This window comes from Sorex fumeus, unplaced genomic scaffold (genome assembly GCF_029834395.1).
Source record: "Sorex fumeus unplaced genomic scaffold, SorFum_2.1 ptg000034l, whole genome shotgun sequence".
NCBI lineage: Eukaryota > Metazoa > Chordata > Mammalia > Eulipotyphla > Soricidae > Sorex > Sorex fumeus.
This window is the reverse complement of record NW_026606091.1, coordinates 28,098,809-28,115,538: the sequence shown is the minus strand read 5'-3', so window position 1 is coordinate 28,115,538 and position 16,730 is coordinate 28,098,809. Positions and strand designations below refer to the sequence as shown.

Below are 16,730 nucleotides of genomic sequence, written 5' to 3'. Positions count from 1 at the left end.
AAGACTTGCTGGAAATGGGCCCGGGCTTGATCCTGTGCCCTCGGGGCCATACACTGACCAGTGCAGGACCAACGCAGGGCCTTTTCTTACCGTCCGTTGCGCTCTGCCAATTTCCAACGTTCCCCTAGAAATGACCCCTAGAGGTGACCCGTAGATGACCCGTAGAAGGGTCAACATCCGGACGTGAGCCCTAGATGACCCCTCGAAGGGTCAACAGGGGGAAGGTGTGTTGGGGCCACTTCTCCCTCAAGCATCCTTGAGAAAGGGTGCCCCGAGGGTCGGGGCCACGAGCTTTTTTATAGGCAGGGAAGGGGGTGTGGCCTCGGGGCTGCAACCCCATTGGCCAGGGAGAAATCTAGAGCTCCCAGGGGTAACCTCACTATGAAGGCTGCACCAGCCTCTGCCCTGGTGGGCCTGACGGGCCTCCCCGCCCCCACCCGGACCCTCGGGCACTGCCCCCTACCGACGATGGTGGCTTGGAACTCTGTGGGCCCCACGGTGGGCCAGGAGCACTGACCCTTTCGGTCTCCCGTAGCTCAGTCCACGACGTTCTCATTCCCAGAGATCACGTCCCCCCATGCCCAGGCTGGGCTGCAGCTGCCAGGATTAGCCCCTGAGCACCCCTAGGTCTGGCCTGGCTGCTGCTGTGGGAGCCCAGCGAGCCTGGCAGAGGGGCTGTCCTGGTCGCTGTCCCCACCGCCCGTCACTCCCCAGGCCCCTCTCCTTTCTCTCCTTGGAGACCCTGCCCTCCTGCCCTTCCTCTATCCTCTCCTCAGGTCCGCAGAGTTCTTGCTCCCGCCTTATCCGGTGTCCACGTTCTCTCTGTCCTCTCACTGCTTCCTCCCAGACTGGCAGCAGCCAGTTTGTGGGGCCATGAGCCCCCAGACCCAGTCAGTCCCTGACCAATAACCCCTGTTGCTCAGAGACTTCCCTTTTTAAGTCCTGGAGGGCTCTTAATGACCCCATAGAACCTCCCAACCCCAGCTCTGCCCCTTTCTCTGAGGCTCAGTCCATCCTACTGGGAGCTGGACACCAGTCTTGGCCTTGGGGAAGCTGGACACTTCTCTGGTGTTGCTCCCAGCCTGTTCTGGAAATCCCTCTCAATACACACACTCCCAACTTGGGCCACTCAGCCTGGCCACGCTGCCCTCACGAGTCCTGCAGCCTGAAAGGAACCCCAACTCCCCCATATCGCCCGTGCCCACTATGGCATCCATGAATGCACCTGTCCTACCTGCCCTGAGCACATTCAGGCCCCAGTGTTCTCCGGCTGTCTACTGTAGCTCTGACATCTCCCCCTCTCACTTTCGCTGGGCTGAGAATCAAATCCATCTCTGATGGTGGGGCACAGGGTCACTGTGGGCTTGTGCTGTCTGGGGAGCCTGTGAGCAGTGAAGGGTTCCACACTGGGGTGAGGCTCTGGGCAGAGAAAGTCCATCCAGTCCTTGAGAGGTTTGGGAAATACCTGGAGGTTTGCAGGTCCTTTACCAGAGGCATGATCTGGCCACTAGGGGGCCTGGCACCCATGAAGCATTGGGGGCAAGGTGGGGGCTCTTCCCGGTGGGCACTGCAGAGGGGGTGTAGATGCAACAGGCACCATGGGTATGGGCATGTCATGTCAGGTTCTGATCCATGGGGAGACCCCCACAGGACGGCTCATTCTTCATCAAGAACCATGAGCCGTTCCCTGGCAGGACCCACCCACCCAATGCCACACACCCACACAGGCTGGGATGCATCCATTTGTAGAAACAATCTTGGAAACAGGACAGTGGCTGTCAGGGAGACTGATTCAGCCCTCTCCCCTCTCTCTCCTCTGCCACCAATTCATGATCCCCGAAACTGTCCCAGGTAGTGCCTAGAACTCAGTTGCTGACTGTTCCAGCCTCCATCCTTTTCAGGACTTCCTTTCCCAGAATAGAAACAGTGCACTGGAGGAGGGGGAGCTCTCGGCTCAGACTTTTGCTTGGTCTGTAGCCCATGAACCGAAGGTTTGAGTGTTGCCTCGTTTTCCCTGGGCCAAGGAGGGGTAGATGGTTGTACCCAAGTGCCGTTTGAAAATCGGATGCTCTAAATGAGTGTTTCCTCTAAGCACTGAGATCCTTCCAAGTACTGCTTCATTGACCCTCATGGCCTGTGTACATACCTGAGAGGTTTGGGGTTTGTGGGGATCTCTATTTGCTCCAGCCTTTGTGATCAGCAGACCCTGTGGTGCCAGGGAACGTTCTTGACCTCAAGCATCCCAAGCCTGTACTGAGTCTCTTGAGACTTCTTTCTGGCCTTCTGGACCGAATTTTAACTCAAAAAGTGGAAAATGCCCTGGACCATGCAAGGACAGTCCACAAACCGGAAATATCTCAACATTTAGGTACTAAAGCAGGGGTGAGATGCATTCTCCACTCCTCTCTCCTGGGGTATCGTCTAAGGTGGGGTGTGGGGAGGTGGTCATTTCTTATTGCTACTCTTTGGACTATTTCTATGGGGGTCAGTATTTCTGCTCTGGGGACTTCTAATTGTGAAGTGTTGGAGGACATGTCTCCTACCTGATCTCTGTTCTCTGTTGTGGGACATTTCACCCCCCAGAGCTCTTGTGTCTAGTATTGGAAAACAATTTCCCCAAAATCCCTAGTTTTTTTTTTCTGGAGGAAATTTCAGCTCTGCTCATACCTGGTGCCAAGTTATTGTGAACATTTCTGTCCCTGGAACCCTGCTGTCTATTGTTACGGGAAACCTCTGCACCCCATGTTACTGGTGCCTACTGCTTAGGGCCTTTATTTGCCTCCCAGACCACTAGTGTCTATTAGTAGGGGACATATCTGCCCCCCACATCCCCGGTGCCCAGTGTTGGGGGACATTTCTGCCTCCAGATGCACAGTCCTCCCCACACCGCCAGCTTGTCCTTCTTGACTGTTACCACCTCCAGCTCCTCGGGCTTTATGATCTCCACTGTGTTTGCCTCCACTTCAGTGCCCTTAGATTGACTGAAACTGGATAGACTGAGGGGCAGCCCCAGGCTCTCAGCCAACCAAGGGAGGTGGAGGGCTCGGGGGCAGAGTCAGCCTGATTCTGTCCTCCCCCACCCCGGGTATCCTGCCTCCTGACCCTCATTGGGGGCTTCTCCCTCCTAAGGACACTGACATTCACAATTTCCGGACACCTTTGTGTCAAAGCAGCAGCCAAGTCCTGTAAACAACCTACATAATCATGCTGTGACCTGCTAATGCCTCTGGGGGATAGCTGGGTAGAGCCGGCACACATGGAATACACTGGGATGCTTCCGGCAAACTCTTGGGTGCCACCTGTGTCTTGGCGAGACTCTGCAAGATCCTAAGAGGAAAAACTCCCAAGACAGTCTTTCAATGTCCAGGGAGAACAGCTCTCCCCACCGGCAAGGGTGAATAGGGGAGAGCCTCTGATCCCCACAGTCTCTCAGCTCCCCAAACCTGGACTTGGTGTTTCCCGATCCCAGGAACCCAGAGGCAGGACACGGGGAGCTAAGCCTAGAGCCCCAGTAGAGGCTGCGAGAGGGTATGAAGGACATGTGTGAGGTGTGTAGAACCGTGTGAGTGAACTGGCGACCCCAGGCCCATGGTGCAGGTAGAGGGGCAGGGCTATGAACTGGGCACCGAAGGGTAAACCAGGAGCTGCCCTTGCCTGCCCTGGGCAGCCTTACCAGGAGTGTGAGTCTCAGTAGGAATGTGACAGGCAGGAAGGGGCATGGCTGACCAAATTCCTGGAACTTACTGGAACAGGATGGTTCTTCCTTCTGAGGCGCTGCCATCTGCTCTGACCCATAGATCTGGACACACTTCTTCTCACCAGTAGAGTGTCATTCAGCCAAGGCTGTACAACAGGTCTGGGTGTGCAGGAGCAAAGAGGAGTCAGGGCCTGATGCTTTCTTACATGGGGTCTGGCCGGACTGCTGACAGGTGACAGTGGGACTTGTATTAGGGAATCTGATGGTCCACAAAGAAGTGGGGCGCTATTATCAGGGATCAGCTCCATACAGACTCGGGGACACTAGAAACATGTTCCATCCACGGCCCCATCCTGCTCCACTGATAACACACTGTCTTCCTGCCGGGACGGGTGCCATGGAGAGGGACCCTGGCTAAGGGGACAGCACCTTGGACCCACCTGCTGTAGGAACACTTTCAAGTCCTCATCATGAGAAACCTGATGTGGCCACTAGGGGGCAAAGTGGGGTCTGTCCCTGGTGCCACTGCAGAGTGGAATGGGGAAACAGGCACCAGGGGTGAGGGGAGGATATGGAGGTGCTGCAGTGGAAGGCAGGGCTCTGGGTGCTGCATCCTGCCCTCCGTCCTGGGGACGCATCTGTGATTGAGACCTTCAACCCTTGGGGTGGACTCTCCTGGGGTCATTGACAGGCTTCACACAGGGGCAGGCAGGTGAAGCGTCTTGGCATGGTGACATGGCCAAGGCTTCCCACAATCTAGAAGCAATTGTCAACTACTGGCCAGACCTGCCCCGCCCAGTGACACACACACCCACACAGGCCTGGGATAGATCCATTTATTGCAACAATCGTGAAAATCAGACAGTGGCAGTCAGGGACAAAGCCCGCCTTCCTCCTTCCCCTCTTCTCAGCCAGCAATACAAAGTCCCCAAACAGCCCCAAAGAGTGTGTAGAATCCGGCCACTGTATGGTACCAGCGGCCAAGCTTCAGGGCTGTCATGCGCAGAAACAGGACCCCACAATGGGGAGCGGAGAGCTGAGTTGTGACTTCTGACCTCCAAATCATTGTTTGCTAATGCTGGGGGGATATATCTGCCATCCTGATCCCTCGGATCTTGTGGAGGGGGACATTTCTTCCCCACTGTTTCCTGGGGACTAGTGTGTGTGTGGGGGGGGGGTAACATCTCGGCCCTTCTGATCCCTCGGACCTTGTGGAGGGGGACATCTCGGCCCCCCCGATCCCTGGCGTCTAGTGGTGGGGGGGACATCTCGTCACCCCCCAATCCTGGCATCTAGTGGTGGGGGGGCATCTCTGGCCCCCCCGATCAATCGCGTCAAGTGTTGGGGGGCATCTCTGGCCCCCCCATCCCTGGCATCTAGTGGTTGGGGGAGCATCTCTGGCCCCACCGATCCCTGGCGGCTAGTGGTGGGGGGCATCGCTGCCCCCCCCGATCAATGGCGTCTAGTGGTGGGGGGGCATTTCTGGCCCCCCCTCGATAAATGGCGTCTAGTGGGGGGGGCAACTCTGGCCCCCCCAATCCCTGGTGTCTAGTGGTTGCGGGGCATCTCTGGCCCCCCCATCCCTGGCATCTCGTGGTTGGGGGGGCATCTCTGGCCCCCCCGATCCCTGGCGTCTAGTGGTGGGGAGGCATCACTGGCCCCCCCGATCCCTGGCGTCTAGTGGTGGGGGAGCATCTCTGACCCCCCCGATCCCTGGTGTCTAGTGGTAGGGGGCATCTCTGCCCCCCCTTGATGCTTGCCGTCTTGTGGGGGGGGAATCTCTGCCCCCCCCCGATCCCTGGCGTCTAGTGTTGGGGGGGCATTTCTGGCCCCCCGTCGATAAATGGCGTCTAGTGGTGGGGCGGCAACTCTGGCCCCCCCGATCCCTGGCGTCTAGTGGTGGGGAGGCATCACTGGCCCCCATGATCCCTGGCGTCTAGTGGTGGGGGGGCATCTCTGACCCCCCCGATCCCTGGTGTCTAGTGGTGGGGGGCATCTCTGCCCCCCCTTGATCCTTGCCGTATTGTGGGGGGGAATCTCTGCCCCCCCGATCCCTGGCGTCTAGTGGGGGGGCATCTCTGGCCCCCCCATCCCTGGCGTCTAGTGGTGGGGGGGATCTATGGCCCCCCCGATCCCTGGTGTCTAGTGGTGGGGGGCATCTCTGCCCCCCTTGATCCTTGCCGTCTTGTGGGGGGGAATCTCTGCCCCCCTGATCCCTGGTTTCTAGTGATGGGGGGGCATCTCTGGCCCCCCCATCCCTGGCGTCTAGTGGTGGGGGGGCATCTTTGCCCCCCCCGATCCGTGGGGTCTAGTGGGGTAGACATTTCTGCCCCCCTGATCCCACGGTCTAGTGCAGGGGGAAACTGTGCCCCCTGATACCTGAGGGGTCCAGGGGTGGGGACATTTCTTCCCCCACATCTCTGGGTCTAGTGGAAGGAGACTTTACTGTCCCCCTGATATCCTGTGTATTGAGATGGAGAATAGTTGTGGCTTTGCCCTGATCCCTGGTCTTGCAGTGAGGGATCTCCCTGGTTCTAGTAGAGGAAGAAGAGCAAAGGGCCAAGGCGGAAGGCAGAACTCGGGTGGCATGGGGAGGACGGGGCTGGGCTAGATCAATTGGGTGAGAGCAGCAGGGTGCGTAGGTGCCGTAAAATCGAGGTGTCAGCTGGGTGTCAGGCTGCCAGTGGAGCTCTTGCTGACCAGCTGCGTTTTCTGGATTTTCGGCGGGTCATTACGGGACCTGGGTCCGATGTGGGTGGACTCCTCTTCCTTAAGGACAGCAACAGGAGCGTCTCTGGATCTCACACAGGCCATGGTCCCTGCCCCCTGGGACTTGACTGACTCCTCCAGCTCCTGGACTCTGGCACTCCTCCTGCCTGGCCTCTTGTGCCTCCTCCTTCTCTGTGGCCTCCAGCTCCTCACGTTTTGTGTCCAGGAGCACCTGTGTGTTGTTCGTCTCCACGCCAATCCCTTTGGAGTGGATGGGATGTGGGGCAGCATTAGGGTCTCAGCCAAGCAGGGGAGGTGGGGGGCTGGGGGTGGGGCCGCCAGGCTCCCCTCCCCAGTAGCCCCGCCCTCTGACCCACAGGGGCTTCTCCCTGTCACTCACCCTTTTCCGGGACTCCTTTCCACTTTACCAGGTTCTGCAGCTGCTGTTTCTGCTGCTGAGTCCCACAGAAGAGCACCTGGGGTGAAGGCACTAGGTGAGGAGGCAGGTCTAGGGCCTTCCTGCCCCAGAGCCCGTGGCCCCTCTCTCACCTGGTCTCCCTCAGCTCCCTGATGGCGGCCTCCAGCAGGGCCTGCTGCCTTGGTGGCACCTGCTGCAGCTGGTCTATGGGCTGCTTCTGCCGCAGCATCCGCTGGTACAGCTGCTCCTCCTTGGAGCCCAGGTGACTGCGGGCGTCCAGGTGCTCTTGTCGGCAGCTATGTGCATTTCCAGGTACCAGCAGAATCGGCCCCAAGGAGGCCACTAGCACGGCACCTTTTAGTCCTGCCCTGGCATCTGTGGGAGGTAGGACAGTGTCTGTGAGGACAGGCAGGAGGACCGACTACATCCCAGCCAGGAGATGCAGGGATCAGACTCTCAGCCACAGGCCCCCATGGCGTCTTTGTCCCAGAGCCTAGGAGTTGGGTCTCCCTCTGCCTCGGACCCTGACTCCTACCTGGCAACTGCCAACTCCAGACCCCTCTGTGTAGTGTGGGCCAGTCAGTGCCACCACAGCACTCAGGGCATTCTGACCTGTCCTTCCTGCCATCACACAAGGCAGGCTCTTGGCCTCACAGGGGGTCTCAACGGCCCATTTCACAGACTAGGAAAGTCACAGCCCAGAAGACTGAATTGTTATGCCCCAAGAATACCCCAGGGTGGAGGGGAGCTGATGGCCGGCAAACCCTGTACCCTCTCACAAATTTCTTGGTGTACAGCAACTTTTCGTGGGCTTGCAGTGAAGACATGTTGGAATGATAGGTGATAATTGGAGATGATAGGAGACTCGTTCAGCTCCAAGACTGGGGAATGTTACCCAGAACCCTTCCACTGTTACAGAGACACAACTCGAGCCTGGCCGGGCTCCCGCCCGGCCACCCCACAGCCCTCAGACTCCAGGCGTCACTGCGCCCGCTTCTCTCACCCCAGCTCAGTCCCCTCGGCCCACACTCGCATCCGCAGTTGTTCTCCGGGTTCGCCCGTTGTTCCTGGAACCTCCTGCCTCCACCTGTCCTTCGAAATGTTTTCAACGATGTGGCTGTTTCAGGGGCACCCAGAGGCCGGTAAACCTGAGAGGAAGCAGACAGTCAAGGACCCCAGACCTTCAACCCCACCCAAATTTCATGGTCCACAGCCCGGACTCTTGGTTCCTCCTGCTCATCTCGGGGGCTGCTCATTTCTCACCGCCATCTGCTGCTCCGGGCCCCTTAAAAAGTGGATTCTTTCCTGCTTTGGACCCACTGGAGCCCTCCTGGCAGTGCTGGCAGGGACACGAGGGACAACGAGAAACAAGCGTTCTATGTCCCGGCCCTAGAGCTCTCTGCATTTTCAGGGTCGTAACATTCCGGGGAGTGGACAGCTGACCCCATTTCCTCTGGCTGCCCGCAGAGCAGGACACAGGTGTGGAGTGACAGGGAGACTCGCCCAGCTCCTGCTCCCAGCCTGTCTCCCGTGTCACAATGCCCCATTCACAGGGCCCCTCCCTGGAAACTCGAAGTCAGTCCTCCCCGACTTGCCCTCCTCAGACATCACAGACTTCAAGCTCCTGGTGCTGTGCACCAGCCCAAATCACTCAACTCTTAAGGATGACGCTCTAAATTGCAAACTTCTGCCTTTATCAGATACACTTGATGTTTTAAAATTCTGTTCCTTCAGCTCGCTCTTTCTGTCCCAAACAATAGGGGAAAGGTGTTTTTGCACAGTTAAACCCACTGCCAGGAGGGTCTGTGGTGAGGTTTCTGGGAGTCGGGACCCTGCTTTGACTCCCCAGCTCCTCAGTGATGCCCTGAGCTCCCACCCCCATTGTTTCCTGAGCTGGGTGGGCCAGTGTCCAGCCACCCAGCTCTTTGGTCAGTGCGAGCCCAGGAGATCCTATTCTGGTGGCAGGAGGAAACAGGGCCTGGAGAGAGGGTCTCTGGGGACTCCCATCCCAGAGTCCCGGGAGACCCTGGCGAGGACAGAAGTTGCTGGAGGACAAGACTGCCTGAAAACGTGGCTGTCAATGGGCGGAGGCTTTATCCTGGGCCTCCTGGCCACACACTGACCAGTGCAGAACCAGCGCATGGCCCAGGGTTGGCGGGTTAGCACCGACCTAGCACTTTTTCTTCCCATCTTTTCATGCTCTGCCAATTTCCAATGATCCCTTAGGGAAAGGGTCAACATGCAGAAGGTGCAATGGGGCCACTTCTCCCTTAAGCCTCCTTGAGAGAGGGTGTCCCGAGGGGCGGGGCCACGAGCATTTCTATTGGCAGGGATGTGGCCGTGGCCTCAGGACACTCTGAGTGATTCCTCCCTGCCTTGCCCTCCTCAGACATCACAGGCTTCAAACTCCTGGTGCCAAGCACCAGCCCAAATCATTCACCCCTAACGGAGGAGGCGCTGCCATGTGACTCTCCGCCTTTACAAGATATATCTGATGTTTTAAAATTCTGTTCTTCCATCTCTTTCTGTCCTAAATTAGACGGGAAGGGTGTGGTCGTACAGTAGGAGGTTTTTGGCAGGAGGGTCTGTGGTGAGGGGTCTGTGTACCCAGGGACCCTGCTTTGATTCCGCAGCACCACTGAGGCAGCTCCTCAGCATTGCCCTGAGCTCCCAACCCCATTGTTTCCTGAGCTGGGGAGCCAGTGTCCAGCCACCCAGGTCTTAGGCAGCAGGAGCCCAGGAGGTCCTCTTCTGGGGACAGGAACGGACAGGTCCTGGAGAGGGGCTCTCTGGGGACTCCCATCCCAGAGTCCCGGGAGACCCTGACGAGGACAGAGGCTGCTGGGGACAAAACTGCCGGAAGTCTTGCTGGAAATGGGCCCGGGCTTGATCCTGTGCCCTCGGGGCCATACACTGACCAGTGCAGGACCAACGCAGGGCCTTTTCTTACCGTCCATTGCGCTCTTCCAATTTCGAACGATCTGCTAGAGATGACACCTAGAGGTGACCCGTAGATGACCCGTGGAAGGGTCACCATCTGGAGGTGACCCCTAGATGACCCCTCGAAGGGTCAACAGGGGGAAGGTGTGATGGGGCCACTTCTCCCTCAAGCATCCTTGAGAGAGGGTCCCCGAGGGGCGGGGCCACGAGCTTTTTTTATAGGCAGGGAAGGGGGCGTGGCCTCGGGGCTGCAACCCCATTGGCCAGGGAGAAATCTAGAGCTCCCAGGGGTAACCTCACAATGAAGGCTGCACCAGCCTCTGACCTGGTGGGCCTGACGGGCCTCCCCACCCCCACCCGGACCCTCGGGCACTGCCCCCTACCGACGATGGTGGCTTGGAACTCTGTGGGCCCCACGGTGGGCCAGGAGCACTGACCCTTTCGGTCTCCCGTAGCTCAGTCCACGACTTTCTCATTCCCAGAGATCATGTCCCCCCATGCCCAGGCTGGGGTGCAGATGCCAGGATTAGCCCCTGAGCACCCCTATGTCTGGCCTGGCTGCTGCTGAGGGAGCCCAGCGAGCCTGGCAGAGGGGCTGTCCTGGACGCTGTCCCCACCGCCCCTCACTCCCTGCCCCTCTCCTTTGTCTCCTTGGAGCCCCTGTCCCCCTGCCCTGCCCCTCTCCTTTCCTGAAGCCCGCAGAATTCTTGCTCCCGCCTTATACGGTGTCCACATTCTCTCTGTCCTTCTGTCTCTGCTTCCTCCCAGACTGGCAGCAGCCAGTTTGTGGGGCCTTTGAGCCCCCAGACCCAGTCAGTCCCTGACCAATTCCCCCTGTTGCTCAGAGACTTCCCTTTCTGAGTCCTGGAGGGCTCTTAATGACCCCATAGAACCTCCCCACCCAGCTCTGCCCCTTTCTCTGAGACTCAGTCCATCCTACTGGGAGCTGGACACCAGACTTGGCCTTGGGGAACCTTGATGCTTCTCTGGTGTTGATCCCGGCCTGCTCTGGAAATCCCTCTCAATACACACACTCCCAGCTAGGGCCACTCAGCCTGGCCACGCTGCCCTCACGAGTCCTGCAGCCTGAAAGCAACCCCAACTCCCCCATATCGCCTGTGCCCATTATGGCATCCACGAATGCACCTGTCCTCCCTGCCCTGAGCACATTCAGGCCCCAGTGGTCTCCGTCTGTCTCCTGTAGCTCTGACATCTCCCCCCTCTCACTTTCGCTGTGCTGAGAATCAAATTTATCTCTGATGGTGGGGCACAGGGTCACTGTGGGCTTGTGCTGTCTGGGGAGCCTGTGGGCAGTGAAGGGTTCCACACTGGGGTGAGGCTCTGGGCAGAGAAAGTCCATCCAGTCCTTGAGAGGTTTGGGAAATACCAGGAGGTTTGCAGGTCCTTTACATGAGACATGATCTGGCCACTAGGGGGCATGGCACCCAGGAAGCATTGGGGGCAAGGTGGGGGCTCTTCCCGGTGGGCACTACAGAGGAGGTGTAGACGGAACAGGCACCATGGGCATGGGCATGTCATGTCAGGTTCTGATCCATGGGGAGACCCCCACAGGACAGCTCATGCTTCATCAAGAAGCATGAGCCGTTCCCTGGCAGGACCCACCCACCCAATGCCACACACCCACACAGGCTGGGATGCATCCATTTGTAGAAACAATCTTGGAAACAGGACAGTGGCTGTCAGGGAGAGTGATTCAGCCCTCTCCCCTCTCTCTCCTCTGCCACCAATTCATGATCCCCTAAACTGTCCCAGGTAGTGCCTAGAACTCAGTTGCTGACTGTTCCCGCCTCCATCCTTTTCAGGACTTCCTTTCCCAGAATAGAAAAAGTGCACTGGAGGAAGGGGAGCTCTCGGCTCAGACTTTTGCTTGGCCTGTAGCCCATGAACCGAAGGTTTGAGTGTTGCCTCGTTTTCCCTGGGCCAGGACGGGTAGATGGTTGTACCCAAGTGCCATTTTGAAAATCGGATGCCCTGAATGAGTGTTTCCTCTAAGCACTGAGATCCTTCCAAGTACTGCTTCATTGACCCTCATGGCCTGTGTACATACCTGAGAGGTTTGGGGTTTGTGGGGATCTCTATTTGCTCCAGGCTTTGTGATCAGGAGACCCTGTGTTGCCAGGGAATGTTCTTGACCTATTGCATCCCAAGCCTTTACTGAGTCTCCTGAGACTTCTCTCTGGCCTTCTGGACAGAATTTTTACTCAAAAAGTGGAAAATGCCCTGGACCGTGCAAGGACAGCCCACAAACCGGAAATATCTCCACATTTAGGTAGGAAAGCGGGGGTGAGCAGTCATTCTCCACTCCTCTCTCCTGGGGTATAGTCTAAGGTGGAGGGTGGGGAGGTGGTCATTTTTTATTGCTACTCTTTGGACTATTTCTATGGGCGTGAGTATTTCTGCTCCTGGGACTCCTTATTGTGTAGTGTTGGAGGACATGTCTCCTATCTGAGCTCTGTTCTCTGTTGTGGGACATTTCTCCCCCCAGAGCTCTTGTGTCTAGTATTGGAAAACAATTTTCCCCAAAATCCCTAGTGTTTTTTTCTGGAGGAAATTTCAGCTTTGCTCATACCTGGTGCCAAGTTATTGTGAACATTTCTGTCCCTGGATCCCTGCTGTCTATTATTACGGGAAACCTCTGCACCCCATGTTACTGGTGCCTACTGCTTAGGGCCTTTATTTGCCTCCCAGACCACTAGGGTCTATTAGTAGGGGACATTTCTGCCCCCCACATCCCCGGTACCCAATGTAGGGGGAAATTTCTGCCTCCAGATGCACAGTCTTCCCCACACCACCAGCTTGTCCTTCTTGACTGTTACCACCTCCAGCTCCTCGGGCTTTATGATCTCCACTGTGTTTGCCTCCACTTCAGTGCCCTTAGATTGACTAAAACTGGATAGACTGAGGGGCAGCCCCAGGCTCTCAGCCAACCAAGGGAGGTGGAGGGCTCAGGGGCAGAGTCAGCCTGGTTTTGCCCCCCGCCCCGGGTATCCTGCCTCCTGACCCTCATTGGGGGCTTCTCCCTCCTAAGGACACTGACATTCACAATTTCAGGACACCTTGTGTCAAAGCAGCAGCCAAATTCTGGCCTGAGTCAGGCCACTGTGGACTGTCCAAGTGGACTGTCACTGCTCAGGCAGAGTCACAAGTGGAGGGCCAGTACGGTCACCCCCTTCCCCTCCCTCACCCCTTCCACCTAACAGGGAAATCTCTCTTATGCCCTGTAAGAATTTGAGGAATTCTTCTTAGGGCACTGGGAAAAGGTCGGCCCTGTCTGCTTGCAGCACTTTTCTTTGGGTGTTGGCCCCACACCCAGACATGCTCAGGCTTTACTCCTGACTTAGCTCAGGGACCATACCTAGTGGAACTAGGGGTGCCCATTGATCCAACGTCAGCAGTGTGCAAGAAGATCACTTTATCTGCTGGACTAATGACCTGCTGCAAGCAGTACTTTTCTTTCAGCTGCTTCCCACCTAACTCTCCTTCCTGTAGAGTTGGGCTCCCTTAAAGATGCCTCACTCCGCCTTCTGTACGGCACAGTGCCCAGGGAGACAGCCCCGTGGAACCCGAGGCTTCCACTCCCGAGCACTTTCAGACTTTTCAAGAATGGGCCCCAGGGATATTGCTGGGGTGAAGGTGCTTGCCTTGATGGGCCCAGCCCTGTTCAAGTCCTGATACTAGGATCTCCATAGCCCTGCGGAAGAGGAGAGGGGACCTATGCCCACATTTCCCGCAAGCTAACTTCAGACAGGCTACCCTGGAGAGCAGGAGCTGCCATGAGGCACAGGGTCTGGGAAAGACGAAGACAGGCACGGAAGTCACCCGGGATGGCCCAGAGGTGATCTGTCACTCTGTTCAACGTAGAAACCAGGGAAAATCTCCCAAATTTTCCTACGTTATTGATATGCTCCAGATCCTTCTCTGCACCAAGAAACCTTGGTCATTTCTTGTTCCATACTCTCCTGTCAGCTGCTTGCTAATACCCCGACGCCCATCAGATCTGCTGTAAAACTGATCTCTCGCCTGTGCGGTGTTCAGACTTTGGAACTATTCATTCCAATAGCACTATTATCTCATCATGTTCTCCCACTTGCCAAAATGTGCCTTTTTTTCCTTTATGGGTCACACCCAGCGATACACAGGTGTTACTCCTGGCTCATGCACTCAGGAATTACTCCTGGTGGTACTCAGGAAACCATATGGGATTCTGGGAATCAAATCCAGGTCAGTCGTATGCAAGGTAAACACCCTACTCACTGTGCTATCACTCCAGTCCCAGCTTCTTGGTTTTTAGTTAGCTTTAGGCAGAAATTTTGGCAAAGTACTTATGTGTTCATAGTCGTTCAAAACTCAAAGTTATATTAGTGCTGCAATTCTCATTTGTGAAACAATAAAACTCACTACCAAGCAGGGGATAAAGCAAGACAAGACCAAAAGGAAAAAGAGCAACACCCAAGCAGTGGCACCTGGTGCACTGGAGGAGTTGGCAGAGAGCATGGCAGCTGGATGGCACTGCCACTCATCCAGTAGAGACAGCACTACCCCAGTGGAGTGGTTAAGGCCAGGCCCCAGCACCTCCAGTGGAGACAGCACTACCCCAGTGGAGTGGTTAAGGCCAGGCCCCAGCACCTCCAGTGGAGACAGCACTACCCCAGTGGAGTGGTTAAGGCCAGGCCCCAGCACCTCCAGTGGAGACAGCACTACCCCAGTGGAGTGGTTAAGGCCAGACCCCAGCACCGCCAGTGTGCCCTTGGTCTAGAGGAGGTGCGAACTGGCAGGGCAGACAAGGGGCGGGGAATAAGAGGGGAGTCAGAGCAGGAGCAGGGGTCAGGGGTGGAGGATGCGGAGGGGCAGAAGGCAGGCCCCAGATCATTGCCCCAGAGGGCCATGACATGCTGCAGGAGAGAACAAAGTGCCAATATGACACCAGGCAAGTTGTGACCCTCTATGAATGGGAGTGGCAGACATTCAAAGTTGGGTACACAGGGAGTCCCCAGGCAGGCAGGGAAGGCAGGGTACCTTTGTACCTACACTCCCAAGAAAAGCCTCGTGGAAACAGTGGGCCCCATGACCCCCAAGACAGGGCAACATAGGAAGCAGAGCTCGTTGAAGGTACCGGAGGTGCAGCCCTTCCCTGCTTTTGCTGGACACGAGAATCCATGATCTCAGCAGATGCTGGGGGTTCCATATGGAAAACAAGGTTCTCTCTGTTCCTCACTTTAGTATCTTATTGGCATTAGATCTCCAGACAGAGCTAGAAGCGCAAATAAATGTCCACTTTGACACTGTGTATTCCCACTTTGGAAAATACCCTCTCCAGGCGCTCTCTAATGGCAGTATCATGCCCCTCTGCTGGTAAACTCATGCTAGGAGTGAGCCTCCAGAGACAGCCTCAATGTCAGGTAACTCGTGAGGTGTGGCTAGGGATAGGGAAAGATACTGCGCAGGTCTGGGAGGAAGGAATAGTGGTGGGATGCAGCTCAACTGGGAGCAACCCATTGGCCTCAGTTGAGAAGTCATGACCTGCGCCGAGTCAGTGTGGTCGCTCCTGCTGGTCACCTTGTGGTACCCAGCCCTTCCACTCTCTTGAGTCTGTTTTCCTCTAGTGCCCAATGATTGACTGGCCTGAACCTCAAAAGATATGCTTCCCCCTTTACAAATTGTTCCAGGAAGCAGACCCTTTTGCCTTTGGGCCAAAGGATCCAGAGACAGGAGGAAACCTCAGTCACTGTGTACCCGTTGCCCAAGGATTCAAAAACTCGGCCACCTTCTTCAGGAAGACCCTGGCTCTGGACTTAAGAAAATCCTCGTTGTAGCCCTGGAATGGACCATGCTGCAGTCTGTAGATGATAAGTTCCTAGTGTCAGAAGCCTAAAAGGACTGAAAGAGTGCCTCAGAGACTCTGCTCCAGCTCTTGGTTGAGGCTGGGCACCAGACCTCCTGGAAGAATGAGCATTTAGAAGTGAAAAAACGAAAAACAAATAACCTAAAAAAATCAGCAGTAGGGCTCCGGAGGCATAGAGGTTGATCCTCTTAGTGCCTGAGAAAGTGCACCAGGCTCTAGGTGCCCTGACCCAGGGTAGGGCCATTGGCAGAGGTCTGGGCATACCTGTCTCTGAGGCAGGGGGCTCTGATCTCTCGCTGTGCCACAGAGGTAAACAAACTATCTACCTCCAGGTCCCCATTCAGGGGTGACACTGATGACTAACAAAGGGCCCCAGTGGCTACCAATTGCCCAGATGGCACAGTCCCTGGGATTATGATGTGAAAACCCACATCTAACTTTTGCGACTCTAGATTTTGATGTGAAAACCCACTCTAACTTTCGCAACCCCAGCCTTTCTGCTTATCAGATGGGACCCCATCCTCTGACTTGCAAGAAGCAGTGGACTAAATCTCTTGCTCAGAACCACTGAACAGTTCAGGAGCAGTTTCCAACCTGAGTGGCATCCGGATAAAGACCATAAGAATGAAGCCCTGAATCCCTCTGGAAAGACTGGGTAGGGGCGGGTGCGCTCGGGGAGGGATAGGGACAAGCACGAAACATGGTGAGACCCCAGGATCTCTTAATTTTCATATTAAAAGGTAAAGGTAAAAGGTAAAGGCACTCCCGTTGATCGTCGATTTGCTCAAGCGGGTCCAGTAACGTCTCTATTGGAGACTTTGTTGTTACTGTGTCTGGCATATCAAATACGTCACGGGGAGCTTGCCAGGCTCTGCCGTGCGGGCGAGTCACTCTCGGTAGCTTGCCGGGCTCTCCCAGAGGGGTGGAGGAATCGAACTCAGGTCGGCCATGTTGGCCGCTTGTAAGGCGACCGCCCTATGACTGTGCTATCACTCCATCCCCCGGAGTTTCTCGGCCTTTTGGCTAAGATCAAGTGTAGTATCTGTACATATTAAAAATTGAAATTTATTTATTCGGATTTATTTTTTAATTGGGTTATTATT

The 16,730-nt window shown here is 56.2% G+C and overlaps 1 protein-coding gene and 1 pseudogene across 1 annotated transcript in view; one reads left to right on the top strand and one right to left on the bottom strand.

The window, feature by feature from the left end:
* LOC130026607 (polypeptide N-acetylgalactosaminyltransferase 12-like) overlaps positions 1-16,730 on the bottom strand; it is a 52,818-nt gene that overhangs the window by 23,298 nt on the left and 12,790 nt on the right. The window lies entirely within an intron of this gene.
* LOC130026667 (uncharacterized) lies at positions 16,631-16,711 on the top strand (annotated as a pseudogene).